This window comes from Varanus komodoensis, unplaced genomic scaffold (genome assembly GCF_004798865.1).
Source record: "Varanus komodoensis strain SLA01 unplaced genomic scaffold, ASM479886v1 scaffold24, whole genome shotgun sequence".
NCBI classification, from domain to species: domain Eukaryota; kingdom Metazoa; phylum Chordata; class Lepidosauria; order Squamata; family Varanidae; genus Varanus; species Varanus komodoensis.
The window spans coordinates 11,533,835-11,554,261 of NW_025335641.1; the positions used below are offsets into that span (position 1 = coordinate 11,533,835).

Sequence of the window (20,427 nt, forward strand, 5' to 3'; positions counted from 1 at the left end):
AGCCGAGGGAGTCATTCACATGGAAATCACTACTGCAAGCTGAATTGTTATGAAGCATACGTGGAAACAGCTGACAGAAAAGGAACTGCCACAACGATGTAAAATTCCAGTGCCTCCGCTGATGCAAACTGGCAAGGGCTGCTTTGCTTTCATCGACATTTTGCTGGTTTGGACCTGCAGAGACTTGACCTAGACTGGAGCGTCTTCTCCGCTGATGACACTCCCGTTCCACTGAAGTCAGGCCCTTCGCTTCAGGAAGAAATTTCTGAGGGAGGCAATTAAACAGCTGCAAGCCCTATTGTGGGGAAAATGTAATTGCCGCAATATGATTATATTTTCATGATGACTGCATAGATTTGCGTAATTTGAGCTGTGCTGGTTAAGCGGGGCATTGAGAAAGTTGGTTGTTACGCACTAGCGCAGCAGCCAACGTAACTGTAAGAACCACATGTTAAAATTGCTGTATGGGTAAGATCCTAAAGGGAGGTGCTGCTTATTTCACAGAAATTGCCTCTAAGACTAGTAACTTGCCCAAGAACCTGAGTACAAAGCAGGGGTTGGATCTGAGCCGCCAAAGCACTTCTTTGAACCCACAAGTCTTTGCTCTCTCTCTCTTGGCTTCAAGATCAAACACTCCTCAGAAATCTTTCTCACACATGCCCCACACCCAAATCAGTTTTTTCCAAAAATGTAGTATGTGCACAGACCTCTAACCTGCTTGCTCTCATTCCTCCTCCTCCGTCACACACAAAATTGGGTCTCCCTGCAGTCCTCCCTAACCTGTACTGATGGTGTCCACAGCCACCACAAAGCTGTTGTCCCCATGTCCTCTGCCCATTTGGTTGGGTCATTCATTGGTTGCTGGGCCGGTTCTCATGGCTTCTCCCTCTCCATCCTTCAGCTTTGCCTCTCCTTTGCCATTCCCAAACTTCTACCTGGAAATCTGGTTCACTGTATTTGGGTAGAACATTTAAAGGGCCACCTGCCTTCTTAACTTTCTAAGAATGCCTCTGAGACCACACTGGGCGCAAAAGCATTCAAAGGAATATTGATGGCAGGCAGCGTTCCTGGCCATACAAAATGACAATGAAGATAAATTACACGTTTCTGCAGGGCACTTTTCCGGTATAGGAGTTGTCATCAGTTTCAGGCATTATGGGATCCTTTGTTGTTTTAGAAATGGTAGAAAAGATGATGGCTGGGGCTAGACATCCTGAAGAGTTTTTGTTGGTCTGAAAACTTCCATCAGGCCCAGTTAGCATGGCCAGTGGTTAGGAAAAGGACCTAGTCTGAAACCCAAGCATCTGCTTGTCAGTAAAGGCCAGCATTCCTCAGCACTGTGCACTCCAAATGCTCAGGATCATAACTTCCAGCATTCCTGTCTATTGCCCATTTTGACTGGGGATGATAGGAGTTGTAGTCCCAGACATCTAACAGTTTGGGCTGCCTGATATTGACAGTACTGAGTTAGATGAACCAATGATCTGACAAGGGTTCTTTAAATGGATAATTTTCTCATGTTGCACAGGACATTCAGGGAGTTAGGAGGCAGCATGAAAATAGCATCCCCGTTGGTGTGGCAGACCCCTTGCTGATCAGGAGGCCTTGGCAAGTATATGAACTGTTTGTTCACTGTGGCAACTTATGGTCCATCCATAGTGGCAGTGGAGAAAGTCAGTCTGGATCTCTGCTCAGACGCATCTTAGCCTCAAGCCTCTACATATCTGTATAGTTTCCTGCCCCACTCTCCACAAAAATTAACCATTTCTAAATCCCACTTTAAAATGGGTGTTGCTTTTGACAGCCGTCCTGTCATTGCAATGGGAGAGGATCACCCTTCTGCATGTTCCCAGCGATGTAGAACCTTTGGAACAACTTCAGAAATAAGTACACCCTGAGGACATATGCGTCCCAAAACAAACAACTCCATTTTTGCAAGTTAGGATTGCTCATACCTTTGGTTACATTTGGCAGCTCGCTTTTTGAAAGCTTCAAATGGAACCAAAGGGGAAGATAAACCTCCCTGTAGCCTTTGTGTGGGTACATGCTGGACTTTGCTAGCAGGAATCCATTGACAAGTGCAGGGCAATATGTATATTTTTTTCCCTGAGGAATGAAGTGTATGGTGGAGGGGGGTTAAAAATGTTTAGCAACTGTGGTCAACCTCCAGGGTACTGCTGGGGCACTTTGAAAGGATTATCTGTAATCATCATTATAGATAGCTTTTGCAATCTTCAAGGAAAAAAATGAATGAAGTGATAAAGAGCCTCAGCAAGGAACAGGGAGACAGCTCAGTACTTTATTTATTTATTTATTTATTAAAACATTTTTATGCCGCCCCATTCGCCGAAGCCTCGGGACAGCTTACAACAATAAGGTCATCATAAGTAAAAATTAAAATATATACATTAAAATAAAATACAACTATACAATATAAAATAAGCCGCCCTGGCCAGATAAAATTCAATAATATTAACATTTAAAATGCTGCTTAAATAAAAAGGTCTTCGCCTGGCGCCGAAAAACAAATAACGACGGCGCCAGGCGGACCTCTCTGGGGAGCGCATTCCATAACTTAGGCGCTGGTCACTGGGAAGACCAAGGGAGAAAAGGAGAAAGGAGGAGGCCAGCAGTCCATGATAAGCCTGATCTTCTGCTGGTTGCATTATGGTTTGTTTGCACAGCAGTTAACCCACCATGTGTAATTACTAGCCCAAGTTAGGGTGACATATAGAAGTGCCCAAAGCAATTACTAAGACTTCTCTAAAGGCCCTGTTTATGCTTCTGCCAAGACCTGTTATTACATCTCTCTCCTCTCCCCTCATTTTATGATTATTCTTGCCGAATCAAATATTCTCCTGTGGGGGAAACAGGGCTTTGTTTAGAATCTAAAATATTTCTCACAGTGTAATCTAAATTCTGCTGGCTTGTGCCAAATGTTTCCAAGGCAGTTTTTTTCAGTGCATTTCTAACAAATTTATAGTCTGGTAAGACATGTAGGAAGAAAATGCATTGCATGCCTTCGGGTTTATTCAGTTGGCACCAAATGCTTAGCCTTGATTACTGCGATGCTGTCTCAGCTTTAGGGTGTACAAAGAGACTCTCAAGAAATATCTGTCTGAATTTGCTCTGCTTTGCTATGGCCAGCTTTTTAAAAAAATGCCTAATTGTTTGGGGTGCATGCCTCAAAACAAAATTGTGCAAAATGTTTGACAAGGAACAAAAGGATTTTATGTCCATTTTTCTGATGCTTTCACGCATTCTCTTCCTTACTCAGCTTAATGCTGTGCAGATGTTTTGGACTACAATTTCCATCCTGGTCAGCAAGCATGTGGATGACACATCTAGAGAGTGCTAGTTTGGAAGATCAGGCTATATGATAGTAAGAGTTTACTGCGTCAGATCTTGCCCAGTAATTTAGTCCTGTGATTCTGACCTTTGATACCTGGTCACAGCATTTTTCCAGCTTAACTTTGGAGGCATACTCCATCCTTATCCCGGGGTGCCAGTTTTCCCATGGATAGGCGACAGTCTTCTGTCTGAAGGGCTGCCAGATGATTTTCATTGTTACGGTCCATCAAGTAATCTCCGACTTCTGATGACCCCATGAATGAATGCCATCTAAAATGTCCCGTCCTTGACAGCCCTGCTCCGCTCTTGTAAACTCAGGGTTGTGGTTTCCTTTATAAAATTGATCCATCTCATAGTTGGGCTTCCTCTTTTATTGCCTGTGAGTTCCCCTAGCACAGTGTGTCTTCTCCAGTGTGTCTTGCCTTCTCATGATATACCTGAAGTATGATAATCAGTTTCATCATTCTTGCTACTATGGTAAAATCATTTGGCCTGATTAGATCTCATAGCCTGAAGTGCCTGATCCTCTAATCTTGGGAGCTAAGCAGTGTCTGACGTGGTTAGAATCTGGATGGGAGACTTGAGTCCTCCGCTGAGCAGGGGGTTGGACCTAATGGCCTCCTGGACCTCTTCCAACTGTATGGTTCTTTGATCTAGGACCCACTTGTTCATTGTGTCTAGACTATGGCTTAATATTCTTCCACTAGTCTGATACCAAGATCAGACCATGGTCTGTCACTTACACCATGTGTTACTAACAGAACAACCAATCCACCAATGACTGACTGCAAGGGTGGGTTGGTGTGACATTCAGATATGCCCATCGCCATCTGAATGACTAACTCTATTGTAAGGCCATGCTTATGCAACTGAAGTTCAAGTTCAGAGGCAGGCTTCTGCCAAGACACCCCCACCCCATATTTTTAGTAGTGCTTTTAATGTAGGATTTAGCTTATTCCATCTCTTACCTCTACCTTTCTTTCCTACCTTATCACATATTTTCCTTAGCAGGGGATACAATGCTTTATTTAGAATCTAAAGCATTTCTCACAGTGTAATCTAAAATCTGCTGGCTTTTGCCAAATGCTTCCAAGGCAATTTTTGGAGTACATTTCTAACAAATTTATAGTCTGGTGAGACATGTAGGAAGAAAATGTATCGTGTACTTTTGGCATACTCCATTCTTATCCTGGAATAAAGCAAAGGTGTAGCCCTAACAATTGTGATCCGTCTCAGCCTCAGGGTGTACAAAGAGGCTGCCTTTTTTGGGCAATTCATAAGCAGCCACCCTGAAGTAGCTTCCCAGACAGCATCTATTGCAGCTTGAGAGATAACCCAAAAAGCTGAATATTGGCTAGGTTAATACTGAAGCCAGATATAATGATCCATGACCATCCAAGCATAATTTGGATTTGAACCAATTATCAAGTGACTTTTTAATTTCAGACATAACAGAAAATATTACTTTACCAGCTTCAGTGCTCCAAAACAAGCATAAGAGAGAAAGGACAAAGGGAGAATGTGTGGGCCCAGTGTCTCTGAGAGACACCTAGTCAGTCAAAGAGAAGGGACTTTGCTGGGTTATTCAGTCCGTTAGGATAATAGCACTGTCTCCATATTGACAGTCGCAAAGAGCTCAGTGGTGCAAAAGGCATACGTGGTGGCCAGCGACAGAACTTTTGGAAAAGCTAGCAGCCTTTTCCAGCTATGCGATTGACCTGACTTTGACTGGAACTGATGGGGTTTGAAAACCTAGAGCTATTTGAATGCAGAGCATGCCTTCTGTCAACGTACAGCTCTTCCACTGGCAATCAGTGGCATTCTGCTGCATTTACAACAAAAATTACGATGCTTTTCCCATGAACCTTCCATCAGAATGCCCGATCCTATGAACGGTTTGCTCTGTAGCACGAGTCAGTGGCTGCTTCTGCTGGAAGTTGGCCGGAAGAAAGAAAGGACGAGATTGACTAGACAGTGGAAACAATGGAATGAAGTGTTCTGGTTTTGATATTGCACTTAAATTAAGATTCCCTGTGCCTTGGGCTCTGGAGGGAGGGAGTCTGTGGCCATTAGACATCATCAGGAGGGACGCAGGAGACTTCAAAGGCCGAATGCGCTGACTTTGGAGCTGGGAATCTGCGCTCCAACTCCTTCCACAGGTGATGGGGGCCTGTGTGATTATTCCATGTCCTGCACTCCAGGATCATTGAGATGACATTCTGGCTCTCCTCAGTGTGACAGTCTTTCAAGTATTTGAAAAGAGCTATCCTATCTCCCCTCAGTCCTCTCTTCTCAAAGCAACACAGGCCCAGCTCTCTCACTCTCTTCTCACCAGGCTTTGTTTCCTGTCCCCGGATCATCCTTGTTGATAATGCTTGTAAGTGCCAAGTTTGGTCTGCAAGCAACCTATACAGAGTGGGAGGAGTGGCAGAGGTGATCTTTGCTGCCCTCCACCTCCCAGTTTTGCAATATGGCCATCTAGCCTGGGCACTTCAAAGGGAGAGTGTCAGGATGTGACGCCTTGACACTGCTCCCCTGAGTCACCTGATGGTGAAGAGCAGCATGGTTCACCCTGCACGTGCTCCTGGGTCCAGGATCAGACCGATAGGTCCTTGCAAAGATCAGAAAGTGTACACTCATGCTATGCAGACGGGAGCTCTGGAAGGCTCTGTAAAAGGATTTGCTGAGCTGCTCTGTTTAACCACAGCGTGGCTCTGTGCTGGCTGCGCTGCATTCCTGATCTTGCCTCCAGCCCTTTTTTTCTGTGCTTGCTCCTGCAGCTGGTCTAACCCTGCCCTGCCAAGTATCTAATCCTCGCCTTTGCACTGAATCATACTACCCCTTGCCAGGTATCTGAGCTTTGCCTGCTTCTGGCCTTGCCTTTACTCTGCCACACCTGAAGGTATCTAGACTCTGCCTTGACTTCCGGACTTGCCATGGTTTGCTGGATACCGCACCATTGCTTGTCTCTGCTTCTGCTTCTGCTCTGCCTTGATGGTATCTGATCTTCGTTTGTTCTTCTTGTTGCCTTTGCCTCTGGCCCAACTGCATCAACACCAAGATCTCCATCCACCTGCATCACACCTAGTCCTCCAGCCATAGATGCTGGCTGCCTACATGCTGAACCTGGTGGGGGAATGGAGACTGCAGTGGACACAGGCCAAGTGGGGCTTTGAACTGAGTTTCCCTCCATCCTAGTCCTGTCCCAGCATTCTAAGCACTACTCCACAATGACTCTGGTTAACATGACTCTTTTTAAAGCGAGGCTTGCTATCTGCTGTCTCACTGTTATGATCAACTCTTTCCTTTCCATCAGAAGAGAAAAATATTCCAAACATGCAGAGAGTTCTTTTTAAAACTTTATTGCAGTGAACAGAAAAAAATGGTTTCTTTCCCATTATTCTGTTCAACTGAGCACATGCTCGCCTCCCCCTTTTGAACCCTGCCCCCGGTCTCTTCTTCCCTCCTCCTTTCCCCTGATTGGCTGGGATACCAGGAGTTTACAATCTTTCCGCACTGCCCCAACACCGGCCCTTCTTCCCAATCCAGCCCTGCCCTGGTGGGCTACAATAGGCTCATTTTGTTCTGCCCAGTTGTCAATCAACAATCAGGAAGTATTTGGCCCTCCTGCCTATGTGCCTGTTTCCCCACACCTTGTGCCATCTGATCTTAGCCCCTCCTCTCCTTTGGGCTAAGTAATTTTCTTTGTTACCTTTTTAAATCTCTCTACTCCCTTGTTTCAAATCATCCTTTCACACCTATCATCACCAATCACATCTAGCTTGGCTCTGAGTCCACTGGTAATCATTGTTCAGTATGGCTGCAAGGTTTGTTCTGAGCTGTCTCCTTAATACATATGCACAAGTCACCACTTGCTGCTGCAATGCTCAGAAGACGTCTGCTATATCAGGGGTGTTGAACTTCAGGTCTGCCTGGGCAGCCTGGGGTTCCACCATGGAACTTCCTGGATTCAGAAGGACATGCCCCCTGCACAAACTCCACCCTTTACAATCATCAGGTGGATGCTTGCTGGTTTCCCAGCCTTTGTGCTCTTATCAAACATACAGAGATGCCTCTCCTGAAGTTTCATTACTGCCAGTAACTATAAGCTTTAATCTACACCATTCTGGGACACCTTTATTTATTAATTATTTATTAATTATTTTTTTAACCCACACCTTTGGCCATCAGTACCACCCAGCGTTGGAATGCAGGTCCCAAGAGCTTTCTGGAACTGCATTCGGCTGTTTAGCCCTTCTGTGCTATTATTATTATTATTCAGTGCTTTTCATTCAAGGGCTATGCAACAGACAGAAAGCCCTGAAATGAACATCCAGGTTGCTTTGTTTAGTTGTATCCTTTATCTGGAGTAAGCTTGCCCTGGATACAGGAAAGCCTGGAGCAGTGAAAGAAAATGCTCCACAGAGCACTGAAGAAAAACAGTTAAGAGGAGAGAAAGCAATGCTTTGTGAAGCTACTCATAAAGCTGTTGAATTTATTAGATTTGCCTGTGGGTTTCTTTAGCATGTTAATAGCAGATTAAATGCAGCTGGCCCAGGAAGATTAGATAGCTATTGTTTATTATTTCATTGTTCAGTATGTTCTCCTTTCTGTGTAAATCCTGCAGTTCCTTTGGCATTTCTCTTTGTCCTGAGGTTAAAAGTGCAGTAAATCTTTATCCAAACTGTGCTAGATCTATGAAGTGTTTGTCAAGAGTTAGTGTGTGTTGCCATCCAGTAACACACTTTCTAAGGAGTAAATCGTAGATTGAATTTAGTGGAACTTGCTTCTGAGTTGTTGTTGTTGTTAGTCGCCAAGTCGTGTCCGACCCATTGCGACTCCATGGACAACATTTCTCCAGGCCTTCCTGTCCTCCACCATCCCCTGGAGTCCACTTAAGCTCACACCAACTGCTTCAGTGACTCCATCTAATCACCTCATTCTCTGCCGTCCCCTTCTTCTTTTGCCATCTATTGTTCCCAGCATTCGACTCTTCTCCAGGGAGTCCTTCCTTCTCATTAGGTGGCCAAAGTATTTGAGTTTCATCTTCAGGATCTGACCTTCTGAAGAGCAGTCAGGGTTGATCTCCTCCAGGACTGACTGGTTTGATTGCCTTGCAGTCCAAGGGACTCGCAGGAGTCTCCTCCAGCACCACAATTCAGAGGCCTCAATCCTTTGGTGCTCAGCCTTCCTTATGGTCCAGCTTTCACAGCCATACATTGCAACTGGGAAAACCATAGCTTTGACTATATGCACCTTTGTTGGCAGGGTGATGTCTCTGCTTTTTAGTATGCTGTCTAGATTTGCCATAGCCTTCCTTCCCAGGAGCAAGCGTCTTTTAATTTCTTGGCTGCAGTCCCCGTCTGCGATGATCTTGGAGCCCAGCAAAATAAAATCTGTCACTACCTCCATTTCTTCCCCATCTATTAGCCAGGAAGTGAGAGGACCGGATGCCATGATCCTAGTTTTCTTAATTTTGAGTTTCAAGCCAATTTTTGCACTCTTCTCCTTCACTTGCATCAAGAGGCTCTTTAGTTCCTCTTCACTTACTGCCATGAGAGTGGTATCATCTGCATATCTGAGGTTGTTGACATTTCTCCCAGCAATCTTAATTCCAGCTGGTGATTCATCTAGCCCCGCCTTTCTCATGACGTGCTCTGCATATAAGTTAAATAGGCAGGGCGGCAGTATACAGCCTTGCCGAACTCCTTTCTCAATTTTGAACCAGTAAGTGGTTCCGTATCCAGTTCTCACTGTTGCTAGTTGACCCGCATATAGGCTTCTCAAGAGACAAATGAGATGGTCTGGTACTCCCATCTCTTTGAGAACTTGCCACAATTTGTTGTGATCCACACAATCAAAGGTTTTAGCATAGTCAATCAAGCAGAAGTAGGTGTTTTTCTGGGACTCCCTAGCTTTCTCCATGATCCAGAGTATGTTGGCAATTTGATCTCTAGTTCCTCTCCTGCATTGAATTCTGCATTCAGTTGGGTGTATCTTTCCTTTTCTCCCTTGCCTTTCACTTCCCTTCTTTCCTCAGCTATGTGTAAAGCTTCCTCAGACAGCCATTTTGCTTTCTTGCATTTCTTTTTCTTTGGGATGGTTTTAGTTGCTACCTCTTGTACAATGTTGCGAACCTTCGTCCATAGTTCTTCAGGTACTCTGTCTATCTGATCCAATTCCTTAAATCGATTTGTCACCTCTACTGTATATTCGTCAGGGATATGATTTAGGTCATACCTGAGTGGCCTAGTGCTTTTCCCTACTTTCTTCAATATAAGCCTATATTTTGCAATGAGAAGCTCATGGTCTGAGCCACAGTCAGCTCCTGGTTTAGTTTTTACTGACTGTATAGAGCTTCTTCCTCTTTGGCTGCAGAGCACATAGTCAATCTGATTTCTGTGTTGACCATCTGGTGATGTCCATGTGTAGAGTCATCTCTTGGGTTGTTGGAAAAGAGTGTTTGCCATGACCATCGTATTCTCTTGACAAAATTCTACCAGCCTGTGCCCTGCTTCATTTTGTACTCCAAGGCCAAACTTGCCTGTTATTCCAGTTATCTTTTGGCTTCCTACTTTAGCATTCCAATCCCCCATGATGATAAGGACATCATTTTTGGGTATTAATTCTAAAAGGTTTTGTAGGCCTTCATAGAATCGGTCAACTTCAGCCTCTTCAGCAGCAGTGGTTGGGGCATAGACTTGGACTACTGTGATGTTGAATGGTTTGCTTTAGATTCGAACTGAGATCATTCTGTCATTTTGGAGATTGTATCCCAGTACTGCTTTTCCTACTCTTTTATTGACTATGAAGGCTACTCCATTTCTTCTGAGGGATTCTTGCCTGCAGTAGTATACCTGATGGTCATCTGAATTCAATTCACCCATCCCGTCCATTTGAGTTCACTGATTCCTAAGATGTCGATGTTCAGTCTTGGCATCTCGTTTGACCACATCCAGCTTGCCTTGATTCATGGATCTTACGTTCCAGGTTCCTACGGAGTATAGATCTTTGCAGCATCGTACTTTCCTTTCACCACCAGATACATCTGCAACTGAGTGTCCTTTCAGCTTTGACCCAGTCGCTTCATTCTTTCTGGAGCTACTAGTACTAGCCCTCCGCTCTTCCTCAGTAGCATATTGGACACCTTCTGACCTGAGGGGCTCATCTTCCGGTGTCATATCTTTATGCCTTTTGGTACTGTCCACGGGGTTTTCATGGCAAAGATACTGGAGTGGGTTGCCATTTCCTTCTCCAGTGGATCACGTTTTGTCAGAGCTCTCTGCTATGACCTGTCCGTCTTGGCTGGCCCTGCACGGCATAGCTCATAGCTTCATTGAGCTATGCAAGCCCCTTCACCACGACAAGGCAATGATCCATGAAGGAGAGGGGAACATGACAGACATGTTAAAAGTTGTTGCCTAATCCTAAAATACACTAAAATTCCATTATCCAAATGATCAGTGGAGGACAGATTTGATTAAAAAAGATGAAAATATTTAGATGAGTGTTCATTACATAAAACTCACAGGAAACATAGGCTATTAATTTATTATACAGTCAAAGCTAAAAGTATGGCAGGTATGTATGTATATTACTTATATGAGAACGATAAAAGTATTTTAGATGTCCCTTGGGCCAAGTGTCACATCTTCTCTAAACTCTGTGGACTATAGACCTAATTCAATTCCCCAGACACATTCTGGAACTCGTCAATCTTATCATACTGTTTGCTCCCACTGTACTTGGGATCCCCAGTTGTTCTGTCTGGTGTCCCTCCCCCTCGTTGGAGAGCCCCTCCAGTCTGTGTCCAGGAAACGCCTGCAGCACCTCTAAGACCCAGCTCTTGAGAGAGCATGCTGTAAAGGGATGCACACATGAATGTCTGTCTCTCATAATAGAGCAACCTGACGTTTCCTGTACAAGAACTCAGTGTCTGTCTCTGTTTTGGAGGAGGGCCCACCAGCCCAGCAGCTTAGTGCTCAGAACAGTGCTTGATTGTGTGAAAGATGCCAGGAACAACACACTTCTCAAAGAAAGAAACAAGCACACTGTATTTGCCGTGTAGTGCCAGCTCCAGGTTTTGGAGGGTCCTTGGACAAGGCATCTTAACAGGGCTCCTCCCTCAGTGAGCTTCCCTTCTCACTACCACTGTCATGAGCTGCTGTTGCCACTCCTCTTTCTCATCATTGGTTCCACTCCCTTGCTTGACAGGCAGAGAGCCAGTGAGCTAGTGGGCAATAGCATCTACTGTTCTTTCTTACCACCGCCAACATCACTGTTTCTAGACCAGAGCTAGAGGGCAGGGGAAGAAGCATGTTGCAGTGATGACCATGACGATCAGGAGCTTCAGGGGCTTTTGTCATTGCACCCTTGCGGGCACAAGGGGCCTCTGTGGCATCCAGCCATGGCTATGCTTGGTGCCAGCCAGGATACAGAATCATACCTGCAGGAGGAAATAAAAGGCACAGCTGGAAGGGCAGTGACTTCATGCTAGACCTGTTTCCTTTGCAGGAATTCACTGTTGCAAAGATTAGCCATATTTTAAGGTGAACATCCACCCTTTACAGTAGGGAAGTCTGCAAATGGAACAGCACGCAAAGCTTTGGTTTCGTGTTGGTGGGTTCCCTGGGAGGGTATGCAAATAGAACAGGCTCCCAGTTGCAGGCTTTCATCTTCCACCTCACGTAGAGTGATGGCGATGAGAGAAATGGAGCTAGCGTGCTTTTTCATTCCTTTCCGCCACGCCATTCTAAATAAAGCAATATTTGTAGTATGCAGTTTCTTACAGTTTAGATGTAAGCCGGTATTTTTTTAACCTGCCTCTTTTCAAACAACTGAGTCAGCAATACCCCATAAAAACTTGATGAACTTTTAGCATGTCTTTAAGTGTTTTGCTGGATCAAGGCCCAAATGCTTTAATGATTGGGGTAAAGAGATACTTTTGTGACTTGCCTGGAAGGCTTAACTTTCTAAATCGGGATGAAACTGTTATGGTCAACTCTTTCCTTTCCATCGGAAGAGAAAAATATTCCAAGCATGCAGAGAGTTCTTTTTAAAACTTTATTGCAATGAAGGGAAAAAAATGAAGTGAAAAAAAATGGTTTCCTTCCCATTTTTCTGTTCAACTGAGCACATGTTCACGTCTCATTTTATATGTCCTGCCCCCCCGGCCACTTCTCTCTCCTCTTTTCCCCTTGTTGGCTAGGGTACTGAGAGTTTACACACTTTCCGCCTGCCTACTCCGCGCTGCCCCAACACCGGCCCTTCTTTCCAATCCAGCCCTGCCCCCAGTGGGTTACAATAGGCTCATTTTGTTCTGCCCAGCTTTTCAATAAACAGTCAGGAAGTATTTGGCCCTCCTGCCTACATGCCTGTTTCCCCACACCTTGTGCTATCTGATTCTAGCCCCTCCTCTCCTTTGGGCTAAGTAATTTTCTTTGTTTCCTTTTTAAATCTCTCTACTCCCTTGTTTCAAATCATCCTTTCACACCTATCAATACAAAAAGAGGGGAAGGGAAGAGAAAATTGCACATCTTACCAGGGGTGCTTGAATCAAGGCAAGCTGGATGTGGTCAAACAAGAGATGACAAGACTGAACATTGACATCTTAGGAATCAGTGAACTCAAATGGACAGGAATGGGTGAATTTAATTCAGATGACCATCAGGTATACTACTGCGGGCCAGAATCCATCAGAAGAAATGGAGTAGCCTTCATAGTCAATAAAAGAGTAGGAAAAGCACTATTGGGATACAATCTCCAAAATGACAGAATGATCTCAGTTCGAATCCAAGGAAAACCATTCAACATCACAGTAGTCCAAGTCTATGCCCCAACCACTGGAGCTGAAGAGGCTGAAGTTGACCAATTCTATGAAGCCCTACAACACCTTCTAGAATTAACACCCAAAATGATGTCCTTATCATCATGGGGGATTGGAATGCTAAAGTAGGAAACCAAAAGATAACTGGAATAACAGGCAAGTTTGGCCTTGGAGTACAAAATGAAGCAGGGCACAGGCTGGTAGAATTTTGTCAAGAGAATACGATGGTCATGGCAAACACTCTTTTCCAACAACCCAAGAGACGACTCTACACATGGACATCCCCAGACAGTCAACACAGAAATCAGATTGACTATGTGCTCTGCAGCCAAAGATGAAGAAGCTCTATACAGTCAGTAAAAACTAGACCAGGAGCTGACTGTGGCTCCGATCATGAGCTTCTCATTGCAAAATATAGGTTTATATTGAAGAAAGTAGGGAAAAGCACTAGGCCACTCAGGTATGACCTAAATCATATCCCTGATGAATATACAGTAGAGGTGACAAATAGATTTAAGGAATTAGATCTGATAGAGTGCCTGAAGAACTATGGGCAGTGGTTCACAACATTGTACAAGAGGTAGCAACTAAAACCATCCCAAAGAAAAAGAAATGCAAGAAAGCAAAATGGCTGTCTGAAGAAGCTTTACAAATAGCTGAGGAAAGAAAGGAAGTGAAAGGCAAGGGAGAAAAGGAAAGATACACCCAACTGAATGCTGAATTCCAGAGAATAGCTAAAAGAGATAAGAACACCTTCTTAAATGAACAGTGCAAAGAAATAGAAGAAAACAATAGAATAGGGAGGACCAGAGATCACTTCAAGAAAATTGGAGATATGAAGGGAACGTTTCATGCAAAGATGGGCATGATAAAGGTCCAAAATGGCAGGGACCTAAGAGAGGCAGAAGAGATTAAGAAGAGATGGCAAGATTACACAGAGGAACTATACAAGAAAGAGCTTAACATCCCTGATAACCATGATGGGGTGGTTACTGACCTTGAGCCAGACATCCTGGAATGTGAAGTCAAATGGGACTTAGGAAGTCTGAGCAACAACAAAGCTAGTGGAGGTGACTTTATTCCAGGTGAGCTATTCAAAATCTTAAAAGACGATGCAGTAAAAGTGCTACACTCAATATGCCAACAAATTTGGAAAACTCAACAGTGGCCACAGAATTGGAAAAGGTCAGTTTACATTCCGATCTCAAAGAAGGGCAATGCCAAAGAATGTTCAAACTACCGCACCATTGCACTCATTTCACATGCTAGCAAAGTGATGCTCAAAATCCTACATGCTAGGCTCCAGCAGTATGTGGACCGAGAACTACCAGAAGTACAGGCAGGATTTCGAAGAGGGAGAGGAACTAGAGATCAAATTGCCAACATACGCTGAATCATGGAGAAAGCTAGGGAGTCCCAGAAAAACATCTACTTCTGCTTGATTGACTATGCTAAAGCCTTTGATTGTGTGGATCACAACAAATTGTGGCAAGTTCTTAAAGAGATGGGAGTACCTGACCATCTTATTTGTCTCTTGAGGAACCTATATGTGGGTCAAGAAGCAACAGTGAGAACTGGGCACGGAACCACTGATTGATTCAAAATTGAGAAACGAGTTTGGCAAGTCTGTATACTGTCTCCCTGGCTATTTAACTTACAGGCAGAGCACATCATGAGAGCCAGTGTGGTGTAGTGGTTAAGAGCATGGGACTGGGACTCAGAGGATCTGGGTTCTAGTCCCTGCTCAGCCATGGAGCCAACTAGGTGACTTTGGGCCAGTCACAGACTCTCAGCCCAACCTACCTCACAGGGTTGTTGTTGTGGGGATAAGATTGAGTAGGAGATGTAAGCTGCCTTGAGCCCTTTGTTGGAAAAAGGCAGGATATAAATCACAATATAAATAAAATCATGAGAAAGTCGGGGCAAGATGAATCGCCAGTTGGAATTAAGATTGCTGGGAGAAATATCAACAACCTCAGATATGCAGATGATACCACTCTCATGGCAGTAAGTGAAGAGGAACTAAAGAGCGTCTTGATGCGGGTGAAGGAGGAGAGCACAAAAGTTGGTTTGAAAGTCATTATTAAGAAAACTAAGATTATGGCATCCGGTCCTCTCACTTCCTGGCAAAAAGATGGGGAAGAAATGGAGGTAGTGACAGATTTTATTTTTCTGGGCTGCAAGATCATCGCAGACGGGGACTGCAGCCAAGAAATTAAAAGACGCTTGCTCCTGGGAAGGAAGGCTATGGCAAATCTAGACAGCATACTAAAAAGCAGAGACATCACCCTGCCAACAAAAGTGCGTATAGTCAAGGCTATGGTTTTTCCAGTTGCAATGTGTGGCTGTGAAAGCTGGACCATAAGGAAGGCTGAGCACCAAAGGATTGAGGCCTTTGAATTGTGGTGCTGGAGGAGACTCCTGCGAGTCCCTTGGACCACAAGGCAATCAAACCAATCAGTCCTAGAGGAGATCAACCCTGACTGCTCTTTAGAAGGCCACATCCTGAAGATGAAACTCAAATACTTTGGCCACCTAATGAGAAGGAAGGACTCCCTGGAGAAGAGCCTAATGCTGGGAACAATAGATGGCAAAAGAAGAAGGGGATGGCAGAGAATGAGGTGGCTGGATGGAGTCACTGAAGCAGTTGGTGTGAGCTTGAGTGGACTCCGGGGAATGGTGGAGGACAGGAAGGCCTGGAGGAATGCTGTCCATGGGGTCGTGATGGTTCGGACACGACTTGGCAACTAACAACAACAAACAACAACAACAACTCCCTTGTTTCAAATCATCCTTTCATACCTATCAATACAAAAAGCAGGGAAGGGAAGAGAAAATTGCACATCTTACCAGGGGTACTTTTCCCTGTATAATAATGTAATGTTTTAATTTGTTCAGATTTAGAGACTTATAAGGGAAAGACTGAGATTTTGATATCTTTGTATTTCTGTGATGGGTGAAGAAACTGAGTAGAGTTGAAGACTTGCAGAGCTTCATTATGTCCTCTTAATGAGAAAAATGAGCTTGATTTAGTTGGAAGAATTAAGTTAAGATGGGGAAAGGATCTCTCTAGGCAGGGGGCATAAGACTAAGAATGGCAGGGTTTGAGCTATATTTGATTCCTAGGTTGTTCTGGCTCAACTTCCCTGAGAAATTTGGCCTTTGGTGTTGGAATTACTTCCTGGAAACTTTGATGGTTCTCATAGCTGTGACTGTAACAGTGGGGCCACCCACTCCATGGAAGGTTCCCCAAAGGAAGTTTCTGTGGCAGCACTGACTGTGTTTATAAAAGGGCAGCCTGAAGTGGGAAACCTTATGCACGGTTGAGGGGATCTACATGATGTGCAGGAAAAGAAGATGATGGTCAAGGAGAGGTTCATTTGTAGTGTTTGGTATATGAAAAATGCAATGGACCAAATGGCCTTTGTCACCCAGGACATTAAGGGGCCGATACAGGGATGGTCCAAGATATTTTGCTGCTTGGGTGAGGAGAAATAACAAGATAGCATCCCCCATTCCACATGCGGAAGCCAATTAGACTGGTCTAATAGCTGGGTTTTTCTTCAACATAGGCAATAGAACTGCATCAGTCAGTGGAGTTTAGGGCAGCAAGCCAGCCTAGGGGAAGCAGAGCAAATGGCTTTCAGTGTCTCCACCACCTCTCACTTCTCAGCATCAACTGCCTATACTTTATTTAATGGAAGGGCCAGCACTGTTTTGCCATTGCTGTGTAACATGAGGTTGATGCCAGCATCAGTCAAGGAGGTGAGTGGTGCTTAATTTATGCATTAATGTTATGGCTCATACAGCCTATTGGTCACTTGATCACTGTGCTATTTTAAGACTTTGTAAGTTGTTTTGAAAGTTGAAAAAAGAACAAATACATGCATCAAATAAGCAGCTGAGTTGCGGGAGTGAATGTAGCATCTTAATACAATGTGACTCCAGTCATCACAGCCTCAATCTGACTAAAGCTCTGTACAACACCAGAAACTACCTTGAGTGAGAAATCCATAAATGCCTCTTGTAGAAAAGCCCTAAGGGGTTGACGTCGGAGCAGCAGAGAAAGCCTTCATCTTCGTTGCCAAATGCCATCTGTTCCAGTCGCCCCCTGAGCTGTAGAAGCGGTATAATGCTAAGGGGGAGATTCCTGCTGGTGCATAGCAGGAAAAGTTGATTTTCTAGATCTGGAACTGTCCTATTTAGTGTAGTGTAAAAAGATGAATGATGAACATAGAGCATCTCAGTGACTGTTTTCTCACAAGTTGGGGTTAGGTCAGATGCATCCTATACATTGCCTCTAGCTAAGCCTCACCATACATTTTATGATGTACTATGAGAAAATGTATGTAGCGAGGCATTCTTAGTGGTTGCTCCATGGTTATGCAACACCTGGGACAATTTCTGAAGTCTGAGCACAGGATACATTTCAGAAGTGTGGTTGGATCTTTCAGTCCCTGTTGGCTTTCAGAGGCCCCAGTTGAGTAAATGGTGGATCATTGTAGCTTGGAGTGTGTTTGAGTCTCTCTCTCTCTCACAGCCATGCACATGTATCAGTTCCCCATCAGGATCTAGCACGGGGGTAGACAGACTTAATTTATAGGTCTTGTAGTAGTTTGGCAACGATTTCTGACTCCCAGATGTTTCACAATTGATTCAAAAGAACTACCCCTCCTCAACTCATTGCCGGCATGAAAACAGCTTGGGAATAAGAGCCAGTGTGGTGTAGTGGATAAGAGTGCGGGACTGGGTCTCAGATGATCTGGGTTCTAGTCCCCGCTCAGCCATGGAGCCAACTGGGCCACTTTGGGCCAGTCACAGACTCTCAGCCCAACCTACCTCACAGGGTTGTTGTTGTGGGGATAAGATGGAGGAGAATGGTGTAAGCTGCCTTGAGCCCTTTGTAGGAAAAAGGCAGGATATAAATCGAATAAATAAATAAATAAATAAATAAGGAGTGGGTTTTAGTGTGGACAGTGTGAGAGCTTCATTAAGTACTTAAATTCCTGCACTCAGACTTCTTTAATTCTAAGTGCCTGCCTTAGAATCTCCTTTTTTTTTTGCCAAGACCCCCAAGATCACCAACTGCAGCCTGATGCAAAAGGAGATCCCGCAGACGCAGGTCTGCCCACCTGTGCTCTGGTATGATCAAGAAACAGATTATTGGCCTGGTTTTTATCACTTACTGCTGAGTTCTCTGGAACAGAGTCAATAGACTGCAATTTCAAGGCAAGAGTTAGAAGGGAGAAACCTGTTTTAAATTCTACACAGACAGGTCCTATAGAGGAGGTGGGGGGTTGGCTCCCATTCCAGCACCCGTGGGTGCCCTTCTCCCTACATATTTAAACCTGAATGTATATTGTTCACTGCTGGGGAAAATAAAGTTCTGCTCAGGATGACAATATTGTGATGGAGAAAATACCTGCCTGCTAACCTGACTTTCAGTCACTTTCAGATGGATAGGGCACAAAAAGATACACTGTGATTTCTGCAATACACAGGATTATTTCCATACACGTTCCAGCATTCATATTGATGGGCATTTTGTTGTTCTAATATATATATCCTGCAGCATTTGTTTCAAGTTTTGACACCCATTCCAAGCACTTTTAACTGAACAGTTTACTTTGACACGGGACAATGTACATAATCAGTTAAGGATGAACTTCTTAGTGGCTTCCAAAATACTTCAAGCAAGAAGGTGTTTTTCTTGCTTGAAGGCTTGTTTGACATTTTCAGTAATCAAGCGTCCGTGTACTTTGAGTAATCTTGAGCCTGAGTTCTGTCGTGCTTTCCTAACACTAACCCCCACTCCCAAAGAGCTGTTTAAAATGTATAATAACCTCACCAGTGTGGACTGTAACCATGTTCAGCCACTCTTATTTTTGGCATGTTGCTGACCATATAACATCAGCCTGTGGGCAACTGTGTGTGAAAAAACATTGAGCATGCAAGCAGGTTAGAACAAGCGCTGCTGCTGAGTAGTCATAGTTCCACTGGCTTTTATACACAGCAGGCAAACATTATTTTTCCTGCTGCTCAAACAATGTGTTGGACAGAATAGGCCCCTCTTTAAACACGCAGCACAGCAAGAAGCATCTTCTGCTCACAGGAACATGTTTCTTCGAATAGAGTAAATTGTGTGTGAACAATCAGGCAATATCAATGTGTGAGTTATGTCATTATATTATGGGTAGGCAACATTTTAGGCCTTGAGAATTGCATGCAGTGCTGGTATATATAGGGACTCACATGTAGGTTAAACAGATCACATACGACTTAATTTTGGTGGAAATTACAACTGATATATAGGGCCTTTAGCCAATAGAAGTTGCTGTACAACTTAGCTTGTAATCTGTATGTTACCAGTTATGCTTTGAGTTAGGGTTGGGATGTTTGGCTGTCTTGAAGTGTGTGCACTATTGCATAGAAATGTATGAAAAATTGTGGGTTTTACACCACCCACCACTTAATTTCAAATTTAATTTGTTGGCTAGTGTTCTGCGTCTTTTGGTGATGATGATTATAATGATTGTGATTCAGTGTTCAATTTAACTTGGAAGAGCTTGTCTTTCTTTCAACATTTTGCTCACTACTTCTACTTAACCCAGGGTTATTAATCCTTGGGGGTTATGTGCGTTGTATGTGAATGGGTGGGGAGGTGGTCTAAGTCTCAGGCTCTAGGGCTAGATAAGACTTAAGTTTAAATTTGAACTCATGAATGGCCACATCAGGTTCCTCTCAGAACTGGAGCTTTATGGTGAAGCCTGAACCCCTGAATGCTATGGGAGTTGTGTGGTTTGTTCATGAAGACTTGAACTGAATTGTCTGGATAATTTTTAAAAACTTTCCTACAGTACACACTATCTGCTGAAAGACGAAATAATCAGGGCTTTAATTTTTCATCACTGTAGACTAAAGTCATGATATTAAAAGTAGCTGTGTGTTTAGAATTCTACTGCCTGTAACAGCATGCACAGATATAAGGAAAATTAAAAGTTATAGGTGAAAGCAGATCTAACTCTGTGCTTGCAATACCAACCAGCAATATGGACTTTTTCCCTTAGGTAGAATTACTTCAAACAGTAATGCATTGATTCTGTGATCATGTATTGCAAGAAATATTAGTTGTGCGATATAATCCTATGTGTGTTTATTTGAAAGTAAGTCCCATTGGGTTCAACAGAACTTTTTCCCAAGTAAGTATGTTTAATGTCATAGCCTTTCATAGCTTTAATTTCCCTTAGGCA

At 43.9% G+C, this 20,427-nt stretch overlaps 1 protein-coding gene across 1 annotated transcript in view; it reads left to right on the plus strand.

Annotated features, from left to right (window-relative positions):
* The first annotated feature begins 226 nt into the window (after positions 1-226).
* Positions 227-20,427, plus strand: part of BCAR3 (BCAR3 adaptor protein, NSP family member) — a 140,666-nt gene continuing 120,465 nt past the window's right edge. Inside the window, exon 1 of the mRNA XM_044432198.1 lies at positions 227-311. The gene's annotated coding sequence lies outside the window, so the exon portion shown is untranslated. The remainder of the gene's footprint in view (positions 312-20,427) is intronic.